This window comes from Callithrix jacchus, chromosome 1 (genome assembly GCF_049354715.1).
Source record: "Callithrix jacchus isolate 240 chromosome 1, calJac240_pri, whole genome shotgun sequence".
Taxonomy (NCBI): Eukaryota; Metazoa; Chordata; class Mammalia; order Primates; family Cebidae; genus Callithrix; species Callithrix jacchus.
The window spans coordinates 127,135,069-127,152,441 of NC_133502.1; the positions used below are offsets into that span (position 1 = coordinate 127,135,069).

Below are 17,373 nucleotides of genomic sequence, written 5' to 3' on the forward strand. Positions count from 1 at the left end.
CATCAGACCAAAGTAAATTCCTGATGGGCGTAAGTCACTAGAAAAACATGGAAAAAATATTTTAAAATCTTAGAAATGGAAAGACCTAAGTATGAGAGAAAAAAAAACCCAGGAACCATAAAGAATAAAATGTATACATTCAACTCTACAAAAATTAAACATTGTGTATGAGAAACACAGGAAATCAAGTCAGACAATGACAACATGCTTGGGAAACCATTTGTAACACAGGTAACAAAGAACTCATTCTCTAAATATATATAATCACCAAAAATCAGTTAGAAAAAGGCCAAAAACACAAAATGAAAGTGGCAAAGGACCTGGATGGACATGTCTCTCTCTGTGGCACACACTCCCCCAACAAGTACACACTCCAGAAGGATTTAAAACACTTAAAAAGACATTTAAAAGAAAGCAAATAAACTGCATTTCTTACATTTCAAATTATTGAATATCTAATCCTTGAATGAAGTAATTTTTGGAGAGTTGGAACAGCTATTCAGTTGAATAGTTGCTAGGATTATAAATTGATGCAACCTCAGTGCAGAGCAACTGAATCCTCACATCAAAATGTATAGCACAGGTACTCTTTTACCCTGACATTCCACTTTGGAGAATTTATTCTATAGATATGTTGGTACATGTGCACAAAGCTGTAGCCACAAAGATATTCCTGCAGCATTGTTTATAATAGCAAAAGAGTGGAAATAACCTAAGTTATCATCAATAAGGGAATGGTTTCATAGATAATGGTATTTCCTCACAATATTTCAGCAGAAGCCATTCAAAGATTTGCTCTCTCTGTACTAACCACCACCAAGATACAGTGTTACAATTTTTAAAATAATGTGAAAAATAATCTATCTTTTCCAGAAAAACAGAAGGCTACACACATTTATGCTTGTATATATAAGAAATCAGCAACAATGATTGCCTTTAGGTAGGGGAAGGACATGGTTGAAACACAGAGTTGGGAAGGAGACTTACACATACCTGAATCATGTTCCTGCATCCCCTATTAAAAACCAACGGCATAACAGAAAGATGAAGATCATAGTCATTTTATATTGTGGCTTGAGATTAGGATGTGTGTTGATGTGGGGGGATTCAGGGGCAGAGATGAGACTGAATAACAAAATCAATCTTGTGGAATTATGAGCATTAGAAAAATGTTCTTAACACTTAGCAACTGGCCTGTTGTAGGTGTCCAATAAATGTTAGCTATTATTACCCACAGATTACATAACAGGAACACACATCATTTAGTGAAGTGGGAGGTTTTGATTTGCAGGTTTAACTAGGGTAGAGTGAATTCTCCCATTACTCTTTCTGTTGCACACCCAGATGGTAAGGTCTGGTGAAGGCCACCTGTAAGTCCCTGAGGGCCCTGACTATGAGGTGAGAGCCAGGGGCTGGCCTAGAGCCACATTTCATACCCCAGCCTCAGCCCAGAGGGCATCCAACCCAGAACACATCTTTCTTCTTGGGCAATGAATCCTGCAATAAACACCTCCCCCACCCTTCACATTTTAAAATCTCCCTTTAGGGGTGGGCTCGCAGGAACCATCCTGGTCCTGTGTGCTCCCTCCACCACCATAAACACGATTGATTGGATAAGCTGTGGACACCTGACTGACTCAGGCTGATCCAATCAGATTTTCTTCTTTGGGAATTTGGACCTTGAACCAAGTCCGCCTCTATGTGGCTGGAAATACAAAACATAAACATGGGAGCTGTGAAACAGAGCAGTAGCAGAAAAATCCAGTCCTCTATTAAAAAAAAGAGAGAGAGAGAGAAGAATGGGTTACAGAAGGCTTCCAGATTCTGGTTCTAATCCCCTCCACAGGCACAGTTACATTCATGCCTTTATATTTTGTGAGATGTTTCTGGATTCTTAGAATCCATGCACTTTTTCTTTCTTTTCTTTAAGCCAAGTTGACTGGTTTCTAGGTTGTCGGTTTTCTGTTTTGTTTTGCAATCAAATCATCAAAACCAACGCAGATACTGAAGACATGGTAAATCCCAACCTCCTATTGATTGTAACAGAGGAATATGGGTGAGGCCAAAGCAACTGCTATGAAGCTTGAGATCAGCTTTGATACCTCTCCGCAAAGCAAAGCCATGTGCCGGGGAAAGGATGTCTATTATAGCTGGGTGAGCAGAGCACTTAGGGCAGCTCAAAGTGGTCACAGAGAGGAAGGGAGGGAGAGCTGGACGTAAGAGACTCCCCCAGAGAATCTGCCATGGCTGTTGCATTCGTTTCTGTTTTCATCCATTTTGTGTTGCTATAACAGAATTCCTGAGACTGGGTGATTTATAAAAGAATGAGGTTTATTTAGTTCACAGTTCTGTTAACAGGAAGGTTCGACAGCATGGCACTGACACCTGCCGAGCTCCAGCAAGGGCCATGGGCTGCCTCATCTTTTGGTGGAAAAGCAGAAAGGCCACTGGTCACACACAAAAAGGCAGGCAAGAGGAGCTGGGCTCACCTATAACAGCCGCTCCCTCAGGAACTAATCCATTCCCTCCACAGGGAGAGAGGGAACTCAGTTCTGAGAGACAGCATTCAGCTATTCATGAGAGCAGCATTACCCCAGGACCCAAATGCCTCCCCCGGACTGTCCTCCCAACACTGCCATCAGGGGAATCAAGTGTCAACATGAAATTTGGTGGGGGCAACCCACACAGAAACCATCGCAGATTTCTAGGACTGACATGACAGAGTGCCACGAGCTGGGTGGCTTAAAATACTAATAATAGAAATGTATTGTCTCACAGTTTTAGAGGCAAGACGTCTGAAATCAGTGCCATGTGGCCGTGCCATCTCTGAAATGTGAAGGAGAGAATCCTTTCTGGCCTCTGCCTGGCTTCTGGTGGTGGCCATCGACTCTTGGCATTCCTTGGTTTGCCGCTGCATGGTGTCAACCTTTGTCTGTATCATCAAATGGGGATCTCTCTGTGTGTCTCTGTCCTCCCATGAGTGCTCTCCTGGGTCTAAATCTCCCTTTTCTTCTAAGGACACCCATCATTGGATTAGTGCCCACCTTAATGACCTTATCTTAACTGATTACACTTGCAAAGGTCTAATTTCCAAAAAGTTTACACGCACATGCACCAGGGGTTAGGACTTCAGTATTTTTTGGTGGAACACAATTCAACCCACAGCAGTGGTCAAAGGGAAGGGGACTGCTGCTACTCACTGCGATGCTTATCATTCATCCAGAAAAACGGAAATCTTGCTGAGAGTTTAAAGAAGAGGAGATCTGGGGCAGGGAAGTGGTAACAGGTGATAGAGAAGCTGAGAAGCCAAACAGGAGGCAGTACACAACCCAGAGATCAGCACGAGCAGAAAGCTGCTACCATGCCTCAACTGCACAGACAAATTGAGTGTCAGGGCTAGGCAAGACATGGGGCCTGGGGCACCTGCTAAGTGGAAATAAGGACCATGGCAGCTCTGTCAGGAGGAAATTGGAGCCAGGCGGGAGCAGAGAGAGGGGAGAAATAGCTGGGCTTCCTCCCTCATCCCACCCTCCACTAGCCAGGGATCTGGCTGACACCAGACACTTCAGGTATGGCCTCCTGCCACACAGAGAGAGCAGGGACGGGGAGGGAATAGAGCTGAGGGCAAGCAGCCCAGGCCTATCCTACCCACTGTGCACCAGACTTCAAAGTCTCACCACAACTTAGGATGTGAGAATTACTGTTCTACTCTTACAAACAGAGATACTGAGACTGTGAGAATGTAAGTAGTTCACTCCAGATCGCCAACTCCGAGCTCCATTATTCCATCTTGGGTCTGCACATGTGGTTGCTCTAGAGGCTGCGGCTCCTTCCCCTCCATCTGTGCAGGTTCCATACTGATTCCTTCTTGCCTCTATCTATGCTGTCCCTAAATACACAGGCCCCATACAAACAAACCATGAGGGAAACCCCTGCTGTAAGGGACCCAGTGGACAAGGACAGACTCAACAACCATTGGGTCACCATCGATATTTCCTCCCTTCTCTTGCCCTTGGGTTTTTGCTCAGATCTCAGGCCACTCCTGATCTCTCTCTGGCTCCCACTCTCCCCTTCTGACCTGCCCCTGTAAACATCCTGACCTGCTTCCCTGGCTAACATCTTTTTTATCCTTGAGACCTCATCCTAGTTATCACATTTTCTAGGAGGCCTTCTCTGGCCCTACTGACCACCCCACCATGTGCCTCTTGGCTGCAGGTAATTCCTCTTTCATTATCCTCATGCACTTTGTGACTTGGGGCCTGGTGGGACAGCCTACTGAACCATTCATTCATGGGTGTTCTGCTGTTCCATTTCTTCATTTCTACCAGGTACCTGGCTCTGTATTCATTTGCTGTGGGGATTTTTCCAGAGGGAAAGTGGAAGCTGAAGGAAAATGTTGATCTTCATGTAAAACACCCAGTTCTCTGCAGGTGAGGCAAAGGGAGCAAGCCCTTCCTTCCATGACAGGAAGACAGGGAAGAGAAATTCTCAAGGTGGATGACAGTAGACAGATGCTGAGCTTAGCAGAGACCAGAATGAAGTGTAGCCAAGGGTTAGTGGAATCGTTTTCCACTGAACACATTTTCTAAAAATTCAGCCTTTAAAAAAAATTTTTTTTGAATCAGTGTCTTGCTCTGTCACCATGCTGGAATGCAGTGACACAATCATGGCTCATTGCAGCCTCAAACTCCTGGCCTCAAGTGATCCTCCCACCTTGGCCTCCCAAAGTGCTGGGCTTTTTAACAATTTTAAGTCATATGTTGACATGGCTGCTGTTAAGAGTATGACAGAAGAAAGAAGTTGGACAAGAAGTGCCCAGTCCCCTATCAGAAGCTGGACAAGAGTACCCACACCCCTATCATCCAAGGGTGGCTCCGGCTCTGTGCTGTAGACCACCCCTCCCATTGCTGGATAGAACTTGCCTGTTTCTCTGACAGAAGCATGCCTAGGGAGCCATGAAGAACCCTCAGAGGCCAAGCCGAGCACCTCAGGAAGCTAGGGCCTTGTCATGGACTTTCCAGCTCGGGTGGAGATTCACACGCCCACAGGTCACATGGACACAATAGAACATGCTGAGCTGCCTCACATCTTGGCCTCCTTGCCCATCTAGGGCCTGAAGTAAAATAGAGAAGTGGGCAGCAGCTATGATTGACCAGAAACCAGAGGCCCTTCCTGTGTTTTCAGAATCTTCCTGAAGGCCCTAGGCTTGTGGTACAAACCTAGGAGCTGGAATTTCCTGCAGCCCTGGCGGGATGAGGGCTTACAGTCAGCTTTGATTTAAAGAAAATAAACAAAAGTGTCTTTTCACACATGAATTGTTGAGTGAGGTTCATGCCCACACGGTTTGTTTAATGTCTGACTTTTCCAAGTCCCTGACAGCCAAGGCTGCCTGAACTCACGGCCCAATGCATAGAAAGTGCTTGGTCAATATTTGCTGAGTCAAGTGAATGGGGAGTTTTGGAAGTGAAATCTTGGAAGAGCATTCCTCTATTTCCTCCAGGCAGGCCCTGCAGGCATCAGCTCCAGGAGGCATTTGTCCTGATGGTCCCCTAAACCCTACTGACACGTGAGCAGAGGCTGCAAAACTGCCCTGGCGGTTTCTGTCCAGGCAGGCACTCCCTCTGTGGTGAGAAATACCTCAGAAGTTGCCTAGCATCTTGGGGCTCCTTGCCCATCTTTTGAATTTTCAAGTGCTCCAAGCTATTGTGAATGCATTCAATGTTTATATTCCAAGCAGCTTGAATCTATGCCTTGCAAAAATGCAAGTTGGAAAGTTAATTCATTCCTTTATGTCAAGGTAATTGCAATTTCACCCTAATCCTCTCTTGTCAAAGACATTTCTACAATGCAGGGAGTTATCTTTTACAAGAGACACTTCAAGGTGATTTAATAACAACACTTGCTATGAGTCACATTTTCCCTGTAGTCATCTACTCTTCAGTTTGGGAGAACAGGGCTTCAAGTACAGAAGAGAGAAGGCATTTGGCTAGGCTCATAACCACTTACACACTCTCAGCCAAATGGACACCTTCAAGAAAAAAAAGAAAGCCCTAATGAGCACTTGTGGTAACTAAGGTGCTAAATGAGATCATTCAAAGCAATGCTATTTTTGTTTGTTTGCTTTAGGGCAAGCTATATTCATTCAGTGCTTTGAAACTTAAGACGCATATGAATTTCAAGACTGCGGACAAAGAGGAAATTTGATATGGAGTTTAATTATTAATTCAACATTTACTGAGCCCCTACTATGAGCTGTGCTAGGGGCTTGGCTACACCAGCACACAGGCTTGCCTGCCAGCTGCCCTCACCACACTAGCTGGCCAGCAGGACTGCAGATGTCAAACAAATAACAAAGGCCAAAGGTCTCTCTTTCTCACTCTGTCTCTGTCTCCTTTAAATGCAAAACTATAAATTTATTTTATATACTCCTTTTGACTTCATCTGCATGACAATAGGAATACGGATGGATTTTTTAATGTAACCAAATTCCCATCTCACTGCACAGTGGGAAAAAGTGTACCCACTCTTCACAGTGTCTAATTCTCCCCTCGCAGTGGAGTGCACCAAAAGGCAGAGGACGTTGGCTGGGACGTGACCAAGTCTCAGGCAATTTGGGTGTGAAAGGCCAGCAGGCAGCTTTATCTTGAAGACTGTTCAGTTCCACAGGGTGACAGATTCTCCCACCAACCATGCCTCTGTCAGCCTCAGCCCAAGAGGAAACTGAGATGAGTAAGAGAGGTCTCAGTGGAAACTGTATACGAAAGACTTATCATAGTGGCTCCCTGAAAAAAGAATACATGCAAACAAAACATATTTTTCCATCAAAATTAAGCAATTAGGTCAAGAGGGCAACTTTGCCAAATGCCACTTACTCCCACCTCCAGCTGGAATTTTCTGGGCATGCCAGCACTGGTGTTACTTGCTGTAGGCAGATTCTCTACCCATACTTAAAAAACCCTCACCAGTACTCCTGATGAAGTTCTTAGTGTGCCTCTTTCAACTGGATTTCTAAACAAGGAACAATGTAATTGGCAGGTAATAACAGGTTAACAGGATTGTCTTAGATACTGGGGCCTTTTCAGTTTAAACTTTCACCAGCCAAGAGGTTCTATACCGAAGACCTGCACATCAGAGCCATGCAATGAGAAGCCAAAACACTGCAGAGCTGTAACCCTGAATGAAGGAGTCAGGTTTCCATATTGATTCCAAAGAAAATTGCTACTCTTATCCATGTATGACATCATGCTTTGAATATGATCATTTAAGATGCTACTTGGAGTGTAGCTACCTTGAACCCTTGGTGAAATGAAATGGGATAGAAAGGAATAAGATTGTTGGAGGCTTTAACTCTCTGTCCTACACTTTCGAAAGTTAGAAAAACGAAGAGCAATAGCAGCTGCCTCTGTGTTGGTAATCGTATTTTCCACCAGCAATCGGCTCTCTCTAGTTGGAGCCAATCCTTTGCCGTAATAGAAGATCTAAGCTGCCAACAGAAGGCCCTTATGTTCAGATAGATTCCTGTGCAAACAGAGCAGAACATTTGAAACGAGGAGCCTCACACCAGTCCCCTGGTCTGAGTTCCTGAGGCTCCCGGCAGGGAGTGCACACCATTATTATGCTGCTCCACAGAAAGAGATGGAAGTGGGGTGGCTCCTTCCCTGATGACCCTTGTATAAACTAATGATCCTATAAGAAATGCAATGAACACTAGTCATGTGATTTCAAGAAAGCGACAAAAGCTTAAGCTGAGGTTTCCACAAAAGGTCATGGGAAGGGGTGCGGAGTATAGGCATGGGTGCAGCCAGGGCTGAGAACCACTAGTTTAGCTTAAAACAGCTGCCTTTCTTCACCAAAATAGATGGGTGAATAATGCACCCTTCTTTCCAGGGGGATAATGCAAACAAGTACTCTTTCAAGGTAATTTTTGTATCCCACAGGGATGGAGGGGTCATATGGGGAACCAGAGCTGTGGAGTGGGGATGCAGTATTGCTTGGAGGCAGATATGTGGGTCCCAAAGCAGATGTCAATGCTTAAAGTTAATAGGAATCGGAGAGCCATGCCTAGATCTTTGCTCTGAGATATAGTCATAGTTCCCAAAAAGGAAGTCCAGGTAGTGGAAAAGGTTGAGTTAGAGCTGGGCTGTCTGAAGGGAAGGCAGGGAATGGCTTATGCACCAGCAGGAAGCCAGTTTCCACCTTGCATATCCAGTGAGGTTGCCACTGGGCATGACCTTCATGCCTGGAGTGCCCTGCCCTCAGCTCACTGGGTGTCTGTGGTTCTCAGTGGCTAGAGTTTGGTTCTATGTATAAGAGGCAACCAGGAGGAGGAAATGGACTTTAGTTCAGTTCAACCAACATGAGTGTATATTCACTGGGCATCGGGTACTGGGATTTCAAAAAACTGGACATTGATGTGACACACTGATAATGGAGGCAAAATCTAAACCACTGGAAAAGCCAGGGTGACCACTCCACTTAAGTGCCACAAATAGCTATTTTACATAATCAAAGCTTTGGGCTTGAAGGCTTTGTTCATGCATCTGCTGCTCACTCATGACCTTTCTCAGGAATTAGTGCTGCCATATGTTGGAGACTTACCTGTATTCAATTTTCACATGCCTGAGACTAGATTCTTGGCTTCAACTCAGCAAATGTCTATCTCTCTAGGGCTACCTATCCAAATCTTTCCAGTCCTTTCAAATGCCTGTCTGGGAGAAGAACAATTTTGGACTTTCAAAACAGAAGCTAGGAAAAGCCAAGTGAGCCCCAGGGGTACGATCGCATCCTGTGCTCATTCACATTCTACTCAGACTTTCTGCCACAGCAACCTGTTTGTTGTAATCTAACCACACTTTGAGGAAATAACATTTGGGGACCTTGCTCTAACAGATTTAGAGTAACCCAATTCCATGTTTTCTGCACTGAGCAACATGTACAACTATCACCTTGAAAATTATGCTGGAACTCAGTTACTGAGTCACATCTGTGTAAGATTAGCAGCCCCAAGGGCTGGGAAGCCTGGTGCTAGCTGCATGTTAGAGTCACCAGAGAAGCTTGAAAAAGTGCTGGTACCTGGCATCACCAAAGATTCTAATTTAATTGTTCTCTGTTGGGGCAATGTTTTCTTTTAATCTTTGCCAGGCTTCTTATTATCATTGCTAATCACTTTTAGAGAGTGAGTACTTATAATCAAAATCCCAGCCAGGTTATCTGCAGCCCCCGTATTTCCTCCTTGATGCCATTTAACAATGACCCATGGACTTTTGATGACTGGACATCTTTAGTTCTCTAAATGGAAATCTGAAGACCTTCTGTGCCAAATAGAAGCCTGAGATTGTTAGCGAAAAACTAACATATACCAGCTGGTCTTCATGAAATGATTCTAAGGTTTCTAAGAATTACCCACAACACTGAAGATGGGTGGCTTAGAGTTTATTGACCCCAAAAGAGAAGGGTAGGCTTGACTGTGAGAAATGGTTGTCCTTGCCATTCTTCAGATATTACCCACTGTCTTTGTATTGAATTACCTTTAAAGTATTGACTCACAGAAGCAACCCACATTGTTAAACCTAACTTTAGTCTAAAAGCCTTGGTCATCAACAAGGTTTTCTCCAACTACAGAAAAATCTACTCCCAAATTTGCCACATTCTCATTCTCTCCATCTAACAAAAAAGAAATAAACTCTCCATTGTCTGGCCTACTTGGATCTTTTTATCTCAAAAATTTTTTTTTAAATGCCAATATTGACTTGGCATGGTGGCTCACACCTGTAATCCCAGCACTTTGGGAGGCCAAGGCAAGAGGATCACTACTTGAGTCCAGGAGTTCGAGACTACCCTGGGCAACATGGTGAAACACTGTCTCTACCAAAAAAAAAAAAAAAAAAAAAAAGATGCAGCAGCAGCCAGGAATGGTGGTGCACACCTACAGTATCACCTGAGCCTGGAAGGTTGAGGCTGCAGTGAACCAAGATCACACCACTGTTCTCTAGCTTAGGTGATAGAGTGAGACCATGTCTCAAAAAAAAGCAAAACAAAACAAAAACAGCTTATTTTGTGGGCTGGGAGAAATAAATGATGAAGACTAGATTCATTTTGGACTCACTTCTTGTTCCTCAGTGAACTTTGAATATATGCCATTATTGATCTTTAATATGTAATCCTGGCTGGGAAAGAGGGAAATCAAAGATTACTGGCTTTTTCTCTCTCTGTGCCATTTAGGAATATCTCAAGACACTTTCCACTGGAGTTAAAACGCCAGGTCCTAGTTGAGTTATTTCTGATGCTGAGGTGTTCCTCCTAGGTTTTCAATACATTTTGTTTACATCTCCCCAGGTTTCATCAGCCTATTTTTGTTAGCTGGGTTTGTTTTCTGTCTGACTCCCATGTGGTCCTTCAGGGCTGAGGCTGAGTCTTTTCTCCTAAATGCATCCAATCTGACCCAGAGTCAGTATTCATATGTGTGACAATAAATGAACACGCAAATGAATGTTGTGTCAACTCCCCCCAAAGCTAGCTGCAAGGAGCCTAGCTAGAGGACAAGAGGGAAAGGCAGGGCCACAGGGGAGTACCATGAGCAGAGCCTGTACTACGGAGATTTATTGCTAAGACTTATGTTTTTGCCTCCATTTGCCCACTGTTGTTTTGTCAGTCAATATCTCTAGCTGTTGAATAACATTCATTTATACATTATTTAGTAGGTGCAATCAGTCAAAGTCCCCATGATCATGGCCCTGCTTTTAAAACTTGCCTCTTATCTGTAAACACATTTCCTGAGCTGCTCTATCTTTTCATCTTGTCTAGGTGATCTATAGCAATATCCCAGAACCTGCCTATTTTCTTTTTAATCCCCTGATGGATTATAAATAGCCTCTTCTAAACCTCCCCAAAGCTCTAAAGACAAATTCCTGCTTTCTAAATTATTATCCACCTCTTGCTCCACACTCAGACCCCTTCAGCAGGCTGTCCTCCTTCCCGAGGGCAGACACAAAAGCCTTCTACACTTCCCTGGCCTCATGCTAAAGGAACACTATGGCAACGACCAATGTTTGGAACGACTGCAGCCGAACACACACATCACTCACTGCTTCAAATGCTTAATAGCAGTGATTAAAGAAGAGAAATCTAGCATAAAAGAATGGCAGAGAAGAAAGCAAATGAGAGAGAACAATGAGCGACAGGAGAAAAGGAAGGAGCAAGGAGAGACCTGAGGGAAACCTGGGAGAACAGAAATGAGTACAAGAAGGAAAAAGGGAACAGTGGGGAATAGAGCACACCCCGGCTTTCTTTGACCTTAGGGTCCTGCACATTTGCTAAAATACCCAAGTCTGTCAAACCACCACCGAAGCAAATGCTGTTAGAAGAGGCAACATGGCCGGAAGGAACTCTGTGATGTCCCATGGATCCGTTCTATTCTGCAGGTAAGAGAGAGAAAAGAAACCCATTGCCTAACTTCCTAGATTGCAGAGAAACTGCTGGGCATATATGGTGGATCCTGGGACCCATTGTTCTCAAGAACTTGCTGTAACTAACCCCTTGGATGTACACTTATGAAGGACTGTTTCCAAGACACTTCCACCTCCACTTAAAATTTACTCACACTTGCAAACAGGAATCTCCCCCAACCCCACAGCCATCTCTCAGGCCAGAGTTGAATAGGCAGCTTGCCCTTCTCTGAGCTGGATTCTTGCTGTGTATTAATTTTCAATTTCCAGTCACAACCTAAACTATTAAGAAGCACTTATTCTTGAGCAAGCTCTCATTTGCTATCTCTGTTTAAATTCCTTCCTACCTCCTGGTTCAATGTTGACACTAAATTTGGCACAGTGGCTCAACACCCACCTTTCTCTCTGCATCAGTCTCCAATTGGTTTTCTCATGCCTCCATGCCATCAGAATCAGCCTCAGCCTTTCTGAATCCCTATGGGGCTTAGCAGATGGGGTGGTACTTTGTAAATCCAGTCTATGCAAAGCTTTTAGCAAAAATGCACAGAGGGCAGCCCCTTGGCCTTCTGTGGGCACACTCTGAGCTGCTCCAAAGGCATCCTTAAGTATGGTATCATTTTGAGCCTCTAAACTCTAAATAGCCAAGCCTTCCCTATAATTTATGCCCCTTGCCATCCCTGAAAGTGGGTAAACCCTGCTGGTATGAAATGAACATCTTTTAAAAAAACAACTCCATTTCTTGGGCTCCAAGTCTACACGACTGAAGGACACAGAAAGGTGCAAACATGTTCCTAAAGGCTTGATGCTGTGTAATTGTAGGCCCCTCCTCCCTGGAGCTAATCTTTATTGTGAGTTTATTAAGTTCCAGGCATTGTGCTGATTTTCAGGCATTATCTCATTTGATCCACCCCCAACCTCCAGAATGATCTTTAAAACAGAAGTTAGATATGACATTTCTCAGCACAAAACTCTCCAGTGGCTTTCTGTCTCATTCAGAGGAAAAGTCAAGTCCCTACTGTCAGCTGTCATGAAGCCCTGTGAGCTCTCTGATCACGTTTTCCAGAGAGCCGTCTTTCAGTTCTGCACTCTAGCTAGTCTTGCTGTTCCTCTCACTTGTCAGCCAACTCCCCTCTTTTCCTAATGCTTGTCTTTTTAACTCTCAAATGTCATCTCCTCAGTGAGAAGATGGCTACCCAATTACATTGTACCCATCTCCACCCTAAGTCCCATATACTGCTCGCAGCCTCTTCATTGCACCTGCTTCATATCTGTTTATCGTCTCCACCAAGTAGAAAGTAGCTGGAGGAGGACAGGACTTCTGTTCACTTTAAATCCCTGGGGACTACAAAAAGGGTGTTTGCAATCAAACATTTGTTAATAAATAAATGCATTAAAGAATTCTCCTTATCTTCATTTTACAGTTGAGAAGCAGGTTTAGGGAGGTTAATTAACTAAGGTCTTAGAGCCAGTGAGTACAAATAGTACTATGGGCTCACCAACTGCTATTCCCAAGTTCAAGATGCCTTTTTGGGAAATATTTTTGTCATGTTCATTCAATTGGGTGTGATTTTACCAAAGTGGGCAGCTGAGATGGAAGAAGATGAACAAAAAATCACCGGGGAAGCTGGGTCTGGAACCTGCCATGCACACTCGCATTCCTCCAAACTGACTTATCTTGTGGGTACTCCTCTCCTAGCTCTTGACATTGAACAAATTAAATCCTTCATTAAATATATACCATAGCATTAAAGTGCAGGATCGATAACATAAATTTTTCATCGTTTTGAGGAACAATGTGATGCTGCTTATTTGTAAGTATCTTGGAACCATTTGCTAGATGAAATGTTTTTCAAAGGGAAAAGATTGTTTGAGACAAATTAACCTTAGACACACTAGTCTGTAAACTCCTAGAGGGTATATACTGTGCTATATTCTCCCTGATTAGCACCAAGAATGACCAAAATTCAATAAATGTTTATTGAATGAATAAATAAATTTGGAGAGGAAATTTTAGTTTCATCTGTAGGAGCAGATTTAGATAGTGGCATCTTTTCGGGGCCAGTCAATGACACACAGTTGTATGAAAACAGTGCCAGGGGAGGCTCAGTTACATTTGAAAGAAAGTCACAATTCCAATGGAAAGTTTTACTAATGAAATATATAATTAGCATGGAATATCCTCAGTTATGAGAGAGAAACCTGGGTGGAATCTGCCACCTCAGTGCTGGGAGGGAATATGTGTTGTTGGAATGTGTCCTCCAAACAGCCAGTTAGGAGGTACATTGCTTTCCAGCTGTTAAAACATCCCAGAGGCCGGGCACGGTGGCTCACACCTGTAAACCTAATACTACGGGAGGTCAAGGCGGGCAGATCACTTGAGGTCAGGAATTTGAGACCAAGCCTGGCCAACATGGTGAAACCCATCTGTACTAAAAATACAAAAATTAGCCAGGTGTGGTGGTGGGTGCCTACAATCCCAGCTACTCTGGAGACCGAGGCAAGAGAATCGCTTGAACCCGGGAAGCGGAGGTTGTAGTGGGCTGAGATCATGTCATTGCACTCCAGCCTATGCGAAAGAACGAGACCCTGTCTCAAAAAATCAAAAACCAAAAACCAAACAAAAATAAAAATAAAAAACTAAACTAAAACCATCCCAGAGGAAAAGACAAATGGCCGTGATTTACAAACCGGAAAGTTGAATTGGGGAAGCCATACACAAGCAATTCTAAAAAAAATCCCAGCGGAGACTTTTCCTGTGTATAATCCCTTTTTCCTTCCTCCCTCATGCAGGCCTCAGAGCTCCGCCACATTTCCCTTCAGGGGAGGAGAATGAAGCCCCATTTAGGAACAAAATTTTCACTGTGCCCCTGTTTCCTTGGGTTTGTCCAAGTGTCTGGGATATCAGGAAGTGCCTCTAGGTGTTTAGCACTTCTGGTTCGAGAAACAATATAATTACTGAAGGCAAGCCTTCAAAGTGGACAGCCATCCAGATGACATTCCAGAGTCCTCCTACTGACGCGGCAACACAGGGAACCTCTACTTGAGTGAGCACAGGACATCGTGACAAGCTTCCAATGAACACAATATGGCAAAAGTGATGGGATGTTATTTCAATGATTAGGTCATAAAAGACTATAACTTTCACCTTGCTAGCAGAGTCTCTTTCTTACTAGCTTTCATGGAGAAAGCTGCCAGTTTGGGAAGCCCAGGTGGCAAGAAACTGATGGTGTCCATCAGCCAACTGCCAGCAGAGAACTGGGACCCTCAGCCCAAAAGCGCATGAAAAAACGGAATCCTGCCAACAACCACTAAGTAAAGTTGGAAACACCATGCCCCAGTTGAACCTTGAGAGGACCTGGCCAGAATTTTGGTTGTGTCCATGGGAGAGGCCCTGAGCTGCATGATCTAGCCAAGCCATACTCAGATTACACAGAAACTGTCACATAATAAATATGTATTTTTTTTTTAGATGGAGTTTCACTCTTGTTACTCAGGCTGGAGTGCAATGGCATGATCTTGCCTCACCACAACCTCCGCCTCCTGGGTTCAAGCAATTCTCCTTCCTCAGCCTCCCAAGTAGCTGTGACTACAGGTGTGCACTACCATGCCCAGCTAACTTTTTTGTATTTTTAGTAGAGACGGGGTTTCACCATGTTGGCCAGGATGGCCTCGATCTCTTGACCTCGTGATCCACCACCCTCGGCCCCCCAAAGTGCTGGGATTATAGGCGTGAGCCACTGTGACCAGCCTAATAAATATGTATTGTTTTAAGCTGCCAACTGTTGGAGGGGGCAATTTGTTACACAGCAATAGATAATACAATGTATTAAAAATGCAATGAAAACTTAGTGAGATACACATGCAAAGATTCATGTTAAAAGTATCCAAAGCTTGGAGTCATAGGATACTTAGAGTAGGTACTCTCTGGAGAAGTGTGGGATCTTACTTCACAATGCAAAGCTGTTCATGCTCTTCCAACCTCCACCCCCACTATGTTTCTATGAAACAGGCTTACTGTTTTGAGAGATTTCAATGCAAAATTCATAATCAGCCTTGGAAAAGAAATGTCTTATATCCTATGAAACTGGGATGACTCAAAAAATTCTATTCCTGCTCAGTCAACTTACTGAAAATTACCATCATCTTTGACCTGCAGAAAGGAATATATCCAGACCTAAGCTAAAATCTGTTTCTTTAGGTCATAAATCAACTCTGCAATCAAGACTGTGGAGAGTCCTTGCGGAGTAGGTAACTTTGAGTTTTATAAATTGGTTTGGTGTGGGGACATGATCAATATTTCGAAGATTTGACTAAAATGTGCTGAAAAATAGCCTGTAGGGAGGATTTGGATAACTCTGCACAAACATTCTTGAACCTGAAAATCCAAACTGTGAGTTATATTGAGACTAACAAAGTTTAATAATATATGTCACCAAAGGAGAAGGCTGTATCATCTCGAGGAAATAATTTTTGACCATGGTTAGTAAGTATGTAGGAAATGATGCATTCATTGAAATGTAAAACTGGCTGGCAATGGGAAGTGCCAGCAGTGGCCATGGCATCCTGGAGCAGGAGGATTTGGTGTGTTTCTGGTGTGGCACAGGCCAGAGTGATGATTCTGACATTTGGGATGCTACGGCACTGCTAAAAGTGGATGATAAAGCTGTGGCTTCATTTAATCATGTGCTAAAGAATGGTGACATTTGTGAAACTTCAGATAAACCAAAAAGCATGCCTAATAGACAATCTTCTAAGAATAATAAAAGCCAAGAAAAGAATAGTGCAACTTTCTTGAAGTAGTGATAAGTTGGGGACAAATGTTCTGCCATTTGGTCAGAAGACAGTGGTATTTACCCAGCTACCATTGCTTCTGTTGATCTGAAGAGAGGAAGCTGTGTTGTGGTTTACACTGGATATGGAAATAGGAGCAAATCTGTCTGATCTAGTTTCTTCAACCTCTGTAGCTAATATAGGACAAAATGCTCAAGAGAATGAAAACGAAAGTCAAGATTCAGTGGAGGAAAGTGAGAACTCCAGATCCTGGAAACAAATCATGTAGTATCAGGTCAAAAGCTACTCCATGGAATTCTTTTCTCCCTCCACCAAACCCCATGCCAGCATCAGGACTGGGACCAGGAAAGTCAGGTCAGATCTAAAATTCAATAGCCCACCACCCATACCACTCTACTTCCTATCATGCTGGCTGCCTCCATTTCCTTCTGGACCACGAATAATCCCCCCACCACCTCACATGTCTAGATTTTCTTGATGATGATAATGCTTTAGGAAGTATGTTAATCTCTTGGTACATGAGTGGCTATCATACTGGCTACTATACAGGGTTTGGAAAATCAAAAAGAAGGAAGGTGCTCACATTCTGATTAATGAGTAAATATGACATTATTATGAAAGTGAATCTTACTTTTGCAAAATTTTATGGTTTGTGGAAAACAAATGTTTTCGAATATTTTAAAAACTAAAATGTTAAAAAGTTAAAAGGTTAACTAAAACATTAAAATTTGAAAGTATTAAAGACATTTTGATGCCAAAACTATTAGATAAAAGGTTGAGCTACATCCCTACTAGAATTCCCATGGTATCAAAGTATCACCTCACCGAAACCTTACTGGTTATTAGTGTGGAAAAACTATACTTTTACAATAAAGAGTTCCTTAGGCTCTGTTGACATTTTACATCCCTATTGTCAGAAAACCAGACATGTTTTCTGATCTGTGTTGCAGTATGACCTACACATATTGCACTGTACCCTCTCTGACCTATGAAGTGCTCTGGTCAAAAAAGTTTAACTGAAATTTAGTTAAGCCTTTAGATCTAATTTCCTGTTTGCAGGAGATATTGGGGATAGAGTAACAAGTTAAAAGACACCACTAAAGAAACAATCAGACAGAACCAGAATGCAGAATGTTAT

At 43.3% G+C, this 17,373-nt stretch overlaps 1 pseudogene; it reads left to right on the forward strand.

Moving 5' to 3' along the window:
• Window positions 1–15,965: 15,965 nt before the first annotated feature.
• LOC100389482 (survival motor neuron protein pseudogene) lies at window positions 15,966–16,829 on the forward strand (annotated as a pseudogene).
• Window positions 16,830–17,373: the final 544 nt, after the last annotated feature.